This window comes from Nannospalax galili, unplaced genomic scaffold (assembly GCF_000622305.1).
Source record: "Nannospalax galili isolate Female #2095 unplaced genomic scaffold, S.galili_v1.0 scaffold809, whole genome shotgun sequence".
Taxonomy (NCBI): domain Eukaryota; kingdom Metazoa; phylum Chordata; class Mammalia; order Rodentia; family Spalacidae; genus Nannospalax; species Nannospalax galili.
Genome location: NW_008360015.1, coordinates 1,128,355 through 1,142,341, shown reverse-complemented (window position 1 = coordinate 1,142,341; position 13,987 = coordinate 1,128,355). Strand labels below are relative to the sequence as shown.

At 45.2% G+C, this 13,987-nt stretch overlaps 1 protein-coding gene across 3 annotated transcripts in view; it reads right to left on the bottom strand.

Moving 5' to 3' along the window:
* The window catches only part of Lmtk2 (lemur tyrosine kinase 2), a 111,930-nt gene that overhangs the window by 36,497 nt on the left and 61,446 nt on the right, over nt 1–13,987 (bottom strand). The window lies entirely within an intron of this gene.

The window sequence follows — 13,987 nt, the reverse complement described above, 5'->3', positions numbered from 1 at the left end:
GAGGCAGGGGAATCAGGAATTCAAGGGCATCCTTGGCTACACTGTTTGAGGCAAGCCTGGGCTGCATGAAACTGTCAAAAGAAGTTTTTCTTCTACTTTCAGCTTACCAACCAATCAAGAAAATTCTAGTCAGCAAGTGAATTAAATCAGCATGCAGATTAAATCAACTTGCTTTATAAGAATGAATGGGAAATAACTTGAGGGCCATCACACACCTGAGGAATTTTTCCTAGCACCTGTAACTACTTTACAAGGAAACAGCATCCTTTCCAGCACACCCAGCACCACTGTACACACCCAGCTATTGAATATCACTATGTAAACTAGCCACCAAAAACCATCATGCACACCCAGTGTGAACATCAGGTACACTCAGCCACTTAGTACCATCATATAAACCCAGCCCCACTGTGCATGTCCAGCACCTCTGTGGACACCCAGCCATATAGTATGTCATGTACACCCAGTCTCATTGTACACATCCAGATGCCCAGCCGCAGAACCCGCCCCTTCTGGGTTCTTTCCTAGCATGGTGCTCTTTCCTTTTGTTCTTGTTGGAATTATAAAGTACTCTAGAGAACCAATAATCACCCCCACCAAACACAAACACCCCTTCATATAGGCTAGGTTCTTTCCAGCTGTGGAATTGGAGGGATATAATAATGAAAGAATTAGATAACAAGCTAGCTCAGAGAAATTCCAGCAAGAAACTCTTGGCAATGGTCTGTTCCTTATGCAGCTCACTTAGAAACAAAATATGAAAAACAGTGTGAGTCCACAGATGTTACCAATAAAACAGCAAGATAATTTCTTTTGCCTAACCCCTTTGCTGCAGCGATACCCACCTAAGGAAAAGACTACCTCACATCAAAGTGCGATTGTACTGTATCTGGCTGATTTTTCAACAAATAGCAGCTCTTGGTCAACAGTTCACAAGTGACTGCAGCCTGAAGGTGGCAAAACAAGTGGTGGGTTTTTTTACCGAGGTTATAAAGTGTATTTATTGCTACTCCCTACTCTAGACCTGTCTCCTCCTGTCACCTCCCAGGGATACCCCTGAATGATGGTAAGATCCTAAGGAGCTGACCATACTCCTTGTGGGGAACAACTTGTGATGGGCATGTGGTACCCAGGGTTAGCTCTGTGTTTTAGAAAGTATCCCAGAACTTTCCTGACACCACAGTTAAAATTCTTAATCTCAGTAAGCAAGTCCTAAAATTGATTCTTTCTATTCAAAACAGAAAAATAGTATTTAGATATCTGGTGTGGGGTGGTGCTGGGAATTGAACCCAGGGCTCTGGCACGCTGACAGCTCTACCTCTGAGCTACAGTCCCTGCCCTTTCCTGACTCTTTATGAGAATGTCTTATTATGTTGCCCAGGCTAGTCTTGAACTTGTCAAGATCTTCCTGCCTCGGCCTACAGTGCAACTGAGATTACAGGCTTGGGCCCGGCTTGATATTTTAATGGTGCTTAGTGAGCAGATATTACTCTAGACCATTACTTATAAAGACAAAAAAAAAAAAGAAACGGCCAGGAACCTCAATGTATTCAAAATTAAAATCAAGTTCTCTTTGTAAATCAGGTTTTAAATTTTTCTCAAGAAAACTCAAAGAAGAAAATTTTATGACACTAGATGGCGACAAAGAGCTACACTGAGAATTCAGGCACAGAGGTGCACTTTGCAAGGGGCTTCATGGAAAGAGCACATGGGCTGTGCATAGGCCAGCATAGCTTTACCCAGCATTTGGTAGAACACTGAGCACAAGGAATTCATACATTTTAATTTTAATATCAATGCTTAATACAATGGAAACATTAAATATCCTTCTAACTGAAAAACTGTAGGATGATCCAAACTTCTGAAATAAGATCTCATTTATTTTAGGCTAGAATGTAGGTAAGGATGATCTTGAACCCAGGGCCCTGGCATGCTGAGTGAGAGCTCTAACACTGAGCTACATTCCCAGCCCTTTCCTGACTCTTTATTATGAGACAATGTTTCATTATGTTGCCTAGGCTAGCCTTGAATTTATCAAGATCCTCCTGCCTTGGCCTACAGTGCAACTGGAATTATAGGCCTGGGCCCACTTGTTTGATATTTTAATGGCACTTAGTGAGGGATCTTGAACTCTACCTGCTGAGTGCTGGGATTACATGGTTTATACAGTGCTGCCTAGGGCTGAACCAGTGCTTTGTGTATGCTGGACAAGCACTTTATCAACTGGGTCATATCCCTAGTCCCCAGTTTTGCTTAAAAGAAAGGTTAAGGGTGACAGCACCATTCTGAACATTCTGCCAAAGAAATGAAATGTGCCTATTCCAGCTGAAGCCTACTACTTGGGCCCACAGCCAGAGGTAACCCTACCACGTCACCTGGTTCTTTGTTATGGTGGATTATTCATACAGTATCTTTCTAAACTCAAACAGCTCTCAGGGAAATCCAACAAAAAACAAACTGGCTCCCCTCTTCATCTTAGCCTGCTCTTGCCACCATCCTGCTTCTGCCACCCAGTCCTGAACAGACTTCTCAAGGGCCTGGTCTGCTTTGGCTGCAGCTTCTGGCCTCCTCCCTTGCATGATCTCCCCACCCCCAAACACACTCACATCCACTGCTCACCTGCAGCCACAGACTCCCCAAGCCACCGGGCTAGCTGCTCTGCCAAAAGCCCACATACCAGACCAGGGTTTTATTCCTCCTTCAAACTCAGGCCTTCTCAGGCTGTCTCAATGGTTAAGTGGGTAAAGGTGCTTGCCACCAGGCCTAACAACCAGAGCTCTGTTCCTGGAACCCATTGGGTGGAAACAGAGAACCAGCTCCTGCAAGTTGTTTTCTGACCACCAAGGTGCACGTGTGGATCAATCCTCTCCCCAAGCCCCACACAAAATAAATGTGAAAAATAATTTAAAACACACAACAATCACATCTCTGCCTTTTCCACCTGGCTTCTGGACACACTCTTCCTGTCTCGAAGAAGTCCTGGCGGCCCCTCCCTGGCTCTCTCCTCATTGTTCTCCAAGTTCTGTATGGGTTCCATAGCCATGCCCTTTGTATGTCGCTCTGGCCAGCTCCTCCCTCCTCTGCCACCTTGTGTTCCCCTCCTTGAATGTCTAAGAGGTAGCTCAAGCCCAAGGCATGTGCAGTACAACATGGTCAATATGCCCATCGCAATAAATGGCCATCACAGACTAAAATCCAAAGATGTCATTCATGAGACCTCTGTCTCTAGATTCCTTCCTCCAAACCATCTCCAGGTCCCCATTTTCAAAGTAAACTCAGAGCTGGAAGACCTTCCAGGAGGCTACTGCTGTCATGCTGTCTGAGGCACATCCACCCCAGCCTGACCAGCCAAAGCTGCACTTTTTTGGGGGGTGGGGGGCTTTGTTTTGAAAGCTGGGGAATTGAACCCAGGCTTTGTATACACTGGGCCAATCCTCTACCACTGAGCCACACCCTTATTCCTCCACTGGGGGATTCTAGGCAGGTGTTCTGCTGCTGAGCCATGGCCTTGGTCCTTTAAGTCAGTCATTTTAAACATAAATCATTCCATGAGATGTCCCTCCATACATGTTATTTCCAGACATTTTGCTGGCTTTGTTTGCCCGGTCCACTAGAAGTAAGCTGAACAAGCTGGGCTCTCACCTGTTCCTTACTGTGTCTCTACTCCTCACAACCATACTGGACACATAGTACTCTGAACCTACCTGCTCACTAAGTGGGAGAAGGAAGAAAAGCAGTTGGAGAAACTCCAAATGATGTGACCCAAATTCAAGCAAGGTCAACCATATTCCCAAGCCATTACATCCCAGCATTTCATTAACAGGCTATAATAATAATGAACTTAGGAATAAACCTGTAATTTCACATTTTTATTGGACTTTTATTTTATTAACTCGTTACTCTGTATATTAAACTTCACAGAAGATAGCCAACCTGGGAAAATATTTTATTTAATTAAAAAAAAATTTTTTTTTGAAACAGGATCTCACTCTGTAGCACAGCCCGGCCTAGAACTCCCTGTATGGGTAAGCAGGTACCCTCCCTGCCTCAGCCTCCTGTGAGCTGGGATCACAGGCCTTAGCCATCATGCCCACTTTACAAAAATTTTCTTTTTTATAAGACTGTTTCTTATGTGTTCAGGTTGGCCTGGAACTCGATATACAGTCAAGGATGACTTTGAACTTCTGATCCTCCTGCCTCTAACTCTCAAGTACTGAGATTACAGGCATGTACCACCACACCCTGCTTTGTTTTTCAGTGTTGGTGAGTAAACCTGAGGCCTCATGCACCCACTGGATACGTGTTCTTCCACTGAGCTACAGGCTTTATTTTACTGTTTCATTTAAAAGTTCTAGATTTAATCTTGAATTTTAGCAATATTATTTTAGACTTCTTTTGATTAGTACTTTATTTTATGATTAACTGAGGTATGAATTAACAGTGCTTGGATCACAGAATATTTTTTCTATTCATGTGGTATTGCATTCAATTCTACATTTTTGTTTGTTTGTTTGGTCTTTTTGAGACAGGGTCTCCTTGTGCCCCAGCTGTCCTGAAACTCAGTATGTAGACCAGGCTGGCCTTGAACTCACAGAGATCCACCTGCCTCTGCCTCCCAAGTGCTGGGATTAAAGGCGTGCATGACCACGCCCGGCATGGATAATTTATTTTTATTACAGATATAAACTTCACTTAAAAAATATGTAGAATCTGCTGGTGCTACAGGGAGACCCTGTCTCAAAAAGACCAAAAAAAAAAAATTATCCATTTTAAATATGAAAAAGAAAAGTAAGATCTGTTTTTTCTAGTCTATGGTCATATCTCATCTAACTGATTTTTCTAACTGTAAATTTTGCCACTGTATGGCAAATGCTACAGATTTTATTTCAGGTACAGGGGATCTGGGTTATTGCAAAAGCTACTTAACAGAGTCTGTGATCTTGGAAGCCACATTCCCAGAGATGGCTAGTGTCCTTCAACACAGACAATGTAAGCCCAATATTTAAGTTCCCATTTTCCAGTAACAGCACCTAAATCATAAAGAAATAAACATGGGAAATCTATCCTTAGTAACATACTTATTTAGATCAATGTGTTCAAAGTAGCCTCAGTTCACATGGAATCAATGTGAAGTTTCCTTTTCCTTTTCACACTATATCTTCAGATTCCAAAAAGCATGTCATGTCCCTAGTGCGAACCAACCCAGCCCCAACATGACCTCAGTGCTCACCAGCAGTGACAGCAACACCACATGGGGCAGGGAGTCAAACCTGGGGAGGTGAGGAGAGTAGGAGGGCAGAGCTGGAGTGAGCTGTCCCAAGCAGCAGCCATCCATGGGAGGGCAATGGTCCCTGATGGAACTAGGTCTTCCTGCCTGTTGGGGACCCCTGTTGTGTAAAGTAGCAGTCTCTCCATGTCCGGATAGCCCATGGGCTCGACTTCATATGCAGAGACTCCTTTTATCAGCAGGGTGCCTTCCCAGCATCTTCCTGACTCATCTTTGAAGTAGCCGTCACAGAAACATGGCCTCCGGCTCTGAAACTGCCAGGTTTTCCTGTGTGATTTTTCAGCCTGGCAGGAGCCCACCTCCACATGTAAATAGGGCATCCCACAAAGTACCTATCAGCTAAGGCTTTTACCACTACCCCCACAGTATAAAGTATCCTGGTTTTCCCTCAATAATCGGAGCTGGATCACTGAGACCTGGAGCTGAGCTGAGTCACTGAATAAAGGAGCTGTACCACTGACTGAGCTGAGTTCTGTGTCTTACTGCCTACGATCCAGCCTTCCCGGAGAGGGGTCTCTTCCTAAGCCACGACTCACGGAAACCCAGCTTTCGCAGCAGCTGACGATCTCGTATCTTGAGGAAGTGCACGGTGGATTGGGACGGAACCCGACCAGGCCAGCCCCGGTAGCAGAGAGCCTCAACAACGCGGAGAAGCAGGGATCCGCCTGGGAGCGTGGCGATCAGTAGAGTCGCCAGCACCCAGTAGTTGTGGAGACCCACAGCAACGCGGTGTGCGACCCGCCGCACCTCGGTGGCCAGTGGGAGACCGGCGCCACGCCCAGCAGCTGGCGCCCCGAGATCCCCGCACGCCCATACCTGCCCAGTTACCCTCATCCTGGCAGTCAAAGCTGATACCCCAGGGGCTATCATTCAGCACAAGCATCCCCTCTGCTAATGCTGAGCCAGGGACAACAGTCACCTGTTTGCTCCCCTGGACTGTTCCTCACAGGCTTCTAAGGGAGATTGAGGCCTATGGTACTCAGCACTTACTTAACTGTAGTTATGAGAGATACCTACCAACTGGGCATTTTCTGTTCAAAAGGGCAATTCCAATGAGGAGGCTTCCCTTAGATGGAAGCAATAAACGACATGTTCTGTGTGTGTGTGTATGCTGTAAGCACTTGTGCATTGTATGTGCATGTAGAGGCCAGAGGAGGGAGTCAGGTGTCCTGCTCCATCACTTGCTGTCTTATTCCCTTGAGACAGACTCTCACTGAACCTCCAGCTAGGCTGGCAGCCAGCAAGCCCCAGCTATCTTCTTGTTTCTACCCCACACAGAAGAGGGGTTTCAGGCATGTGCGGCCATGCCTGGCTTTGTGTATTAAGGATTTGAACTCAGGGCCTCAGACTTGTGCAGCAAGTGCTCTTACCCCCAGGCCATCTCCCCAGCCCAAGTTCCCTATCTAAAGGCACCAGCTACCAAACTTGACAAACCAAGTTTGAGCTCTGGGACCCACACGGTGGAAGAAGAGAACTAACCCCTACAAGTTGTCTTCTGACCTACATCTCTACTCCATGGCAAGCTTGTGCAAGTGCGCACACACACACTAAATGAACAAATAAATGCAATAAATTAAAAATACAGTAAAAGGGGGGAGGGGGCTGGAGAGATGGCTCAGTGGTTAAGTAAACTGACTTCTTGTAGAGGACTCAGTTTCAATTCCCAGCACCCACATGGTGGCTAACAACCGTCTATAACTCCAGTTTCAGGGGAATTCAATGCTCTCTTCTTTTTAACTTTTTTTTTTAATTTTATGTGTATGCGTGTATTGCCTGCATGTAGGTAAGTGCAATGTCATGCAATGCCCGCAGAGGTGGGAAGAGGCTGTCGGATCCCCTGGGACTGGGGTTACAGACAAGTGTTAGCGGCCATGTGGGTGCAGGGATTCGAACCCAGGTCTTCTGCAAGAACAACCAGTGTCCTTAACCATTAAGTCATCTCTCTAGCCCCAACATTCTCTTCTTATCTCCGTGAAGCATGGCATAACATAGGTACACTCACATACATGGAGACAATACACTCATATACATAAAAATAATAAAATAATTAAAGGACACAAAACAGAATCAAACCACCGGCTGAAATGTCCATGTTGGCAGGAGTAATTATATGTCCTCAGGCAAATTGAGAACTCAAAGCCTAAAGGACAATTAGGAAGTAGGGTGCTGAGGATGTACAGTACTGGGCTGGACATGAGCAAGTCCCTTTGTCTAGCTCAGTGGGCTGCTGAAAAGACACTTGAAATGGAAACCAACGACCCAATGCCCAACAGGAGGCTGGCACTGAGTCAGGGCCCTCCCTTCCTATGGGAACAGCAGCCAAGGAAGGAACAGTGCCCTGAACTTTGCCCACATGGTTACCACCCGCTCCTCATAAGATTAAAGAAGGGGACTCCCACAGAGCAACGTGCCTCAAGTCCCATGCCTGTTATTATGTGGCCCCCTGCCACCTGAGTTCAGAAATCCACCTTCTAGAGCGGGGCTGTAGTCCAGTGGGTAGAGTGCTCATGTAACATGCACAGAGCGCTGCGTTCCATTCCCGGTACTGCATAAACTGGACATGATAACACATGCCTTCAGTCTTAGCACTCAGGAAGTAGACACAGGAGGATCAGGAGTTCAAGGTCATCCTCTGTGACACAGAAATCCACTTGTTGCTTTAGTGGCACGGCCCTGCCAAGAAGTGTGAGGAAGTGGTGACAGAGTTGAAGGCACTGGTGGCTGTGAGGAAGCAGACTCTTCTCTATCACCTTGGCTTGCAGCTGGCCTCTAGTGTGCTCAACTGCTGCCTTCCACCCTTCCACCTAGTCCTCCCCAGCAGGTCCAGTCTGCCTCTTGCACCTCGGCCCTACCCTTTATCCCACATCTCCACACTTCATGACTCAGTCACCTACAGCTCTCATGTGGGCAGCCACTGCCCTGCTTCCAGGCCCAGCTCAGGCATTCCCACAAGAAGAAAGTCTATCCACTCACTCTGTAAACGCTACTTCCAGGTGAGGCCTTCCTGAAGACCCAGTCTGATTCTCTATACTTCTCTACAAATGAATCAAACCTCTGTTGATTTTTGACTGGAGTGCAGCTCAGCAGCAGATCATCTGTCTGGCATGAGCAAAGTTCCTGGTTGCATCCTCAATAATGCAAAAACTAAAGAAACAAACAAACAAACAAAAGGGCTGGCGAGATGGCTCACCCAGTGGAGTGCTTACTGCCAAGCCTGATAATCTGAGTTTGATCCCAGAACCCACATAGTGGAAGGACAGAACCAGCTCTGACTCCATATGTATGCTGTGGAATGTGTGTGCCCCAATATACACATAACACACACACACACACACACACACACACACACACACACTCACTCACTCACTCACTCACTCACTAATAAAATTAAAAAAAAAAAAGGTGGAGTGTGGTGGCACATGCCTTTAATCCCAGCACTCAGGAGGCAAAGGCAGGTGGATCTCTGTGAGACTGAGGCCAGCTTGGGCTACAGGGCAAGTTCCAGGACAGTTGGGGACCCAGGGAGACCTTGTCTCAAAAAACAACAGGACTGGAGAGATGGCTCAGAGATTAAGAACACTGGCTACTGTTACAGAGAACCTGGGTTTGGTTCCTAGCACCCACACGGTGGCTAACAACCATCCATAACTCCAGATCCACAGGACCCAACCCTCTTCTGGCCTCTGAGGTGCACTTACACACATGCAAACAAACACTCATACACATAAAAATAAATAAACCTTAAAACCAACAAAAAATAAAAATGAAATAAGCAAATAAACAAAAGCCCTCTCATCTTACTTCTTCTCCCAGCACACGATGTTTACTTGAGGTTGAGCAACTGAGGTCTCAGCAGCAGCATTGTCATTAGCTGCTCAAACCTTTATTTAATTAGCAGTTATAATCAATTAAATGAGTGAAAACAATTACTGGGCTGAGAAGATGGCTTGGCTGAGAAAGTGCTTTGCTGCACAAGCATGAAGACCTTAGTTGAGATCCCTAGCACCCACATAAAAAGTCCAGTGCTACATGTGTCTGTAACTCGCTGGCATGCCCCTGTAGCTGAAATGGTAAGCTCTAGGTTCAGAGACAGGCAGAGAGGCTTTGTCAAAAAAGGAAAGGGAGGGAGGGGGGAGAGGGAGGGAGGGAGGGAATAGAAAGAAAAAGAAAAAGATAGGTAGAGGAAGGAAGGAAGGAAGGAAGGAAGGAAGGAAAGAAAGAAAGAAAAAGAAAAAGTGGGGGCTGGAGAGATGGTTCAGTAGCAGCTTAACTCTCCATAACTCCAGTTCCAAAGGACCTGATGTTCTCTTCTGGCCTTCATGGGCACTTGCATACATGTGATGCCCTGACATACATGCAGGTAAGCACTCATACACATAAAATAAAAATCGATCAATCAAAAAAAAAAAAGAAAAAACCTGAAGATGGAGAAGCAATTGAGGTTGACACTTGATGTGCATCTCTGGGTCTCACATACAAGCAGCCTCACACACACATGTACATACACTTTTATTAAGCACTTTCCAATAATGTCCTTAAACCCTCATCACTATTTCATTGGTAAAGCTTCCTCCCTCCCTCCCTCCCTCCCTCTCTCCCCTTTTTATTTTATGTGTGTGAGTGTTATGCCTGGTAAGTGCACCCATGTTGTGCAGTGCCTGTAGAGAACAGAAGAGGGAAGTGGAGTTATGGTTTCTGTGTGGTTTCTGTGATTCGAACCCGAGTCTTCTGTAAGAACAGTCAGTGCTCCTAACCACTAAGCCATCTCTCCAGCCCCATAAAATTTTCATTCTCCCTCTCCCTCCCCCTTCCTCTCCTTCTCCCTCTCCATTACTTATTAAGCACTTTCTGTATGTCCAATAATGCCCTTAAGCTCTCATCACTATTTCATGGGTAAGATTTTGCTGGTGTCTATCTGAAGCTGACAGAGGCCAGGTGAGTCACCTGAAGGTAGCTGGCCAGCCACTGCCGGTACACTGGGTATTGTGGGTTTGTCACTACTGAAATCCCCAAGCATTCAACACAGAGCTATGCACTTCACATGCATTCAGTACATTTTTGTCAGATGAGTGATCCTTAACCCAAATGCTCTTGCTGCCTTGGTATCCTTCGAGGGCATGGTGAACTCACATGGCAAGTTTCACCAAATACCCTGCAATCATCAAGTCGTGTTTTCTAAGCACCACCATCAGCAGCATTATAACCTGGTTTCTGCAGAGCAGCTACCAATCACTCAGCAGAGTTGTCATTCCCTTTCAGAAAAATCCTAAGCTTTTTAAAGCAAGGCTGGTAACTGGATATGGAAATACTGAAGTGGAAAATATTCTTTCTGTTCAGATGTTATCGTTTGGCAAGACTGCTGTTTGGTGACGACTGAAAAGGCCAGCATCCATTCAGGCACTTGTGACCTAAGAGTAGGTGGAGACAGTCAATTCTTTGTGGCTACAGTGGCTTACGACCAGACTTGGGACCATTGCCCTCTCTGTCCCCTGGGATGTGACCAGAGAGTGGCTCTTGCTTTGGATTATGTTCCTGTACTCAGGACAGCGTGTTTCTGGATAGGCTGCTGGCAAGCAAGTAGGGGCTCTGTGTGCTCTTGAGGCCCTGGTAGGCACAGGGGACAGCTCTGTAGTCTGTGCAGGTGGATGCCACATGACAGCTCTCTGAGTTCAGGGTAGCTAGGCTTCAGGATTGGTGACCCAGGGAGGGCCCCAGTCTTTGCTGCTGGAGAACCCATTCCCTGTGAGGTTTTCTGGGCTCAGAAGGCTGAGCACAAAGCTGGCCCATGGGAACTAATTGACTTTATCCAACTGGTGGGACCCTGAGTGAACAGCCTTAATCATGGTGAGACTGCTCATACCAGATCTTTCCTCAGATGTCGTCCTTGCCCTCTACCTTATTTGAGACAGGATCTCTTGTTCACCAATGCACATACCAGGCTGGCTGGCCCGCAAACTTCCAGGGATTCTCCTGTTTCCACTTCCCATTGCCCTGAAGGAGCACTGGGATTATAGCCTGCATGCTACTGAGTCTACCTATAATATGAGCTCTGGAGATCTGAACTCAGGTCATCATGCTTACATAGTAAGTGCTTTTGCCCACTTATCCATCATAGGAGTGAACTTCTGATGAGTGGGCCTGTTGCCTTGCACACAGGCACAGGTGTACCTTAGTGGTCTATTTTTTTGTTCGGTACTATTGGCACTGAAATCATTGATGATGTTAATCATGAAAAAGAAGCTAAAGTCAAACTAAAAGACAGAGGAAAGAGAAACAAGAACAATCAAGAATCCAAAGAAAGGAAAAAAGAAGAAGTGGTTGAGGGAGGGAAAAAAAAAACCAAATAGGTAGAGAATCTTCTAAATGCCTCACTAACTAGGATAAATGTAATGGACCACATGTTCTGTTTTCAGTGAGGAAGACTGTTGGATTAACAAATATTTTAACAAGAAACTATTTATAAGACACTTAAACCAGAGAAGAGAAAGAATGAGATACACCTGACCAAAAGAGCTGGATTCTAGCTAACAGAAAACCAGTCTGACTATATTATTATCATATTACTTTATTGTTATCAAGGCTTTTAGACCTCAAGGGAGCCCTTTCATGGAGATACAAAGTTCAAATTACTGTAAGCCATGACAAGTTTAATTTGTATTTCCCATACAAGGCATCCCATACAAGTGTGATGGAAAGCCACTAGAATTTTAAGGAAAAAGAAAGAATACATAGTAAGAGTTGAAGACTTTATGTGTGTGGTGTTTGCACATGTGTATACATGTAAGTGCTGGTTGTATGCACCTGTGTATGCAAGCCAGAAGAGGATGTCAAGTACTCTCTTCTACTGTTGTATACCTTATTTCCAGAGATTCTGTTGGTCTCTCACTGAACCTGGAGCTCACTGTTTTTCGTCTAGGCTGGTAGCTTATGAGTCCCGTTGATCCTCTGGTTTCTATCCCCAGCAGTGAATGGTGGCTACGTCTGGATTTTTATAGGGATGCTGGGGATCTGAACTCAGGTTTTCATGCTTGCACAGCAAGGCTCTTACCAATGAGCCATCTCCTTATGCCTGGGGTGGGAGATTTTAACATTCCTTTTCTCATAGTTGATAGAAAAGCGACACAACCCCTGCCCCCAAATCAGAAGGGTGTAGATGTGGACAATGTCATAACTTGAACCAAAAGCCCGTTATAAAACACAGTATGAAATAATGTCAGAAGACTGGCTTCTTATATGTGTGAGCAAGATTTTAGACACAAAATCCTGATCCGGAACTGAAAATGGCTGTAGCAGACCCAAAGCCAACATGTAACACAGGTGAAAACTTCTTTGCTGCTATAACCAAGTCATAGGGAACTAGGGGTCACACTATGATATAATCCAACTAAAGCTTATTTGTCAAGCTTATCAATTAACTTTCCTAAAGAATTAACCACCTCTGTGAAAGAGAGAAATATCTGAACCACATTTAGGAGTTAAAGCAAAAATGTACAATGATTACTGCACTCATTTATTTATTTATTTTTGGTCTTTTTGAGACAGGGTCTCCCTGTAGCCCCAGCTGTCCTGGAACTCACTATGTGGACCAGGCTGGCCTTGAACTCACAGAGATCGCCTGCCTCTGCATCCCAAGTGCTAGGATTAAAGGTGTGCGCCACCACTCCCGGCCTTACTGCACTCTATTTTAGCAGAAGAAATTGCTAATTGAGTGAACTGAGGGTTCATTCTAGGGTACTCCCACTTCACTGTGCACAGCCAAGGAAGTTTAATGCTTTGAAAACTGAGATGATGCAAAGAAATCAATTAAAACCTAGCAAATTCAATTATGTTCTTACCATTCACTGTTTTGGAAAATAACAATTATGTGCTAAAAATAGACTTTAAAAATTATTCTGTAGAGTGGAAAAGATGCTTATTCAAAAGTTTCACATAGAAACTTTCACAAAGTCTGGCATGGAGGTGCACACCTTTAATCCCAGCACTCAGGAGGCAGAGGCAGGTAGATCTCTGTGAGACTGAGGTCAGAAATTGTATGAGTGTTTTGCCTGCATATATATAAGTACATCACAAGTGTACAATGCCCACGGAGGCCAGAAGAGAGTGTTGGATCCCCTGGAACTGAAGGTACAGATAGTTGTTGGCTGTCATGTGGGTGCTAGAAACCAAACTCAGGGCCTTTGTGAAAGCAGCAAGAGCTCCTAACTGCTGAGCCATCTCTCCGGCCCCTCTCTTAATTAGATCTCTTAATGATTTAATTCTTTAACAATATAAATGCATACATTACTTTCAAAATTTGAAAGAGGGGCTGCAGGGATGGCTCCATGGATAAAGTGCTTGCTGTCCAAGTGTAGGGACCAGAGTTCAGTTTCTAGAACCCACATAAATGCCTAGGTACAACAGCCTGTGGAAATTCCAGTCTTGGAAGGTGGAGATGGGATCCTTGAACAAGCTGGCTTGCTAAACTAGCTGTACGGATGAGTTCCAGATTCAACAAGAGACCTTGCCTCAATGAATATGATTTTTGAGAGTGACTGAGGAAGATGACCCATATCAACTCAGGCCTCCACATGCATGGACACACATTTGCACATGCAGCCATATACATGTGTCCACACACATGCATGTGAACATGTCTATGTCTACCCTACACACACATAAGCAAAAAATAATAATCTGAACAAGTGGGATATTCTATTGATA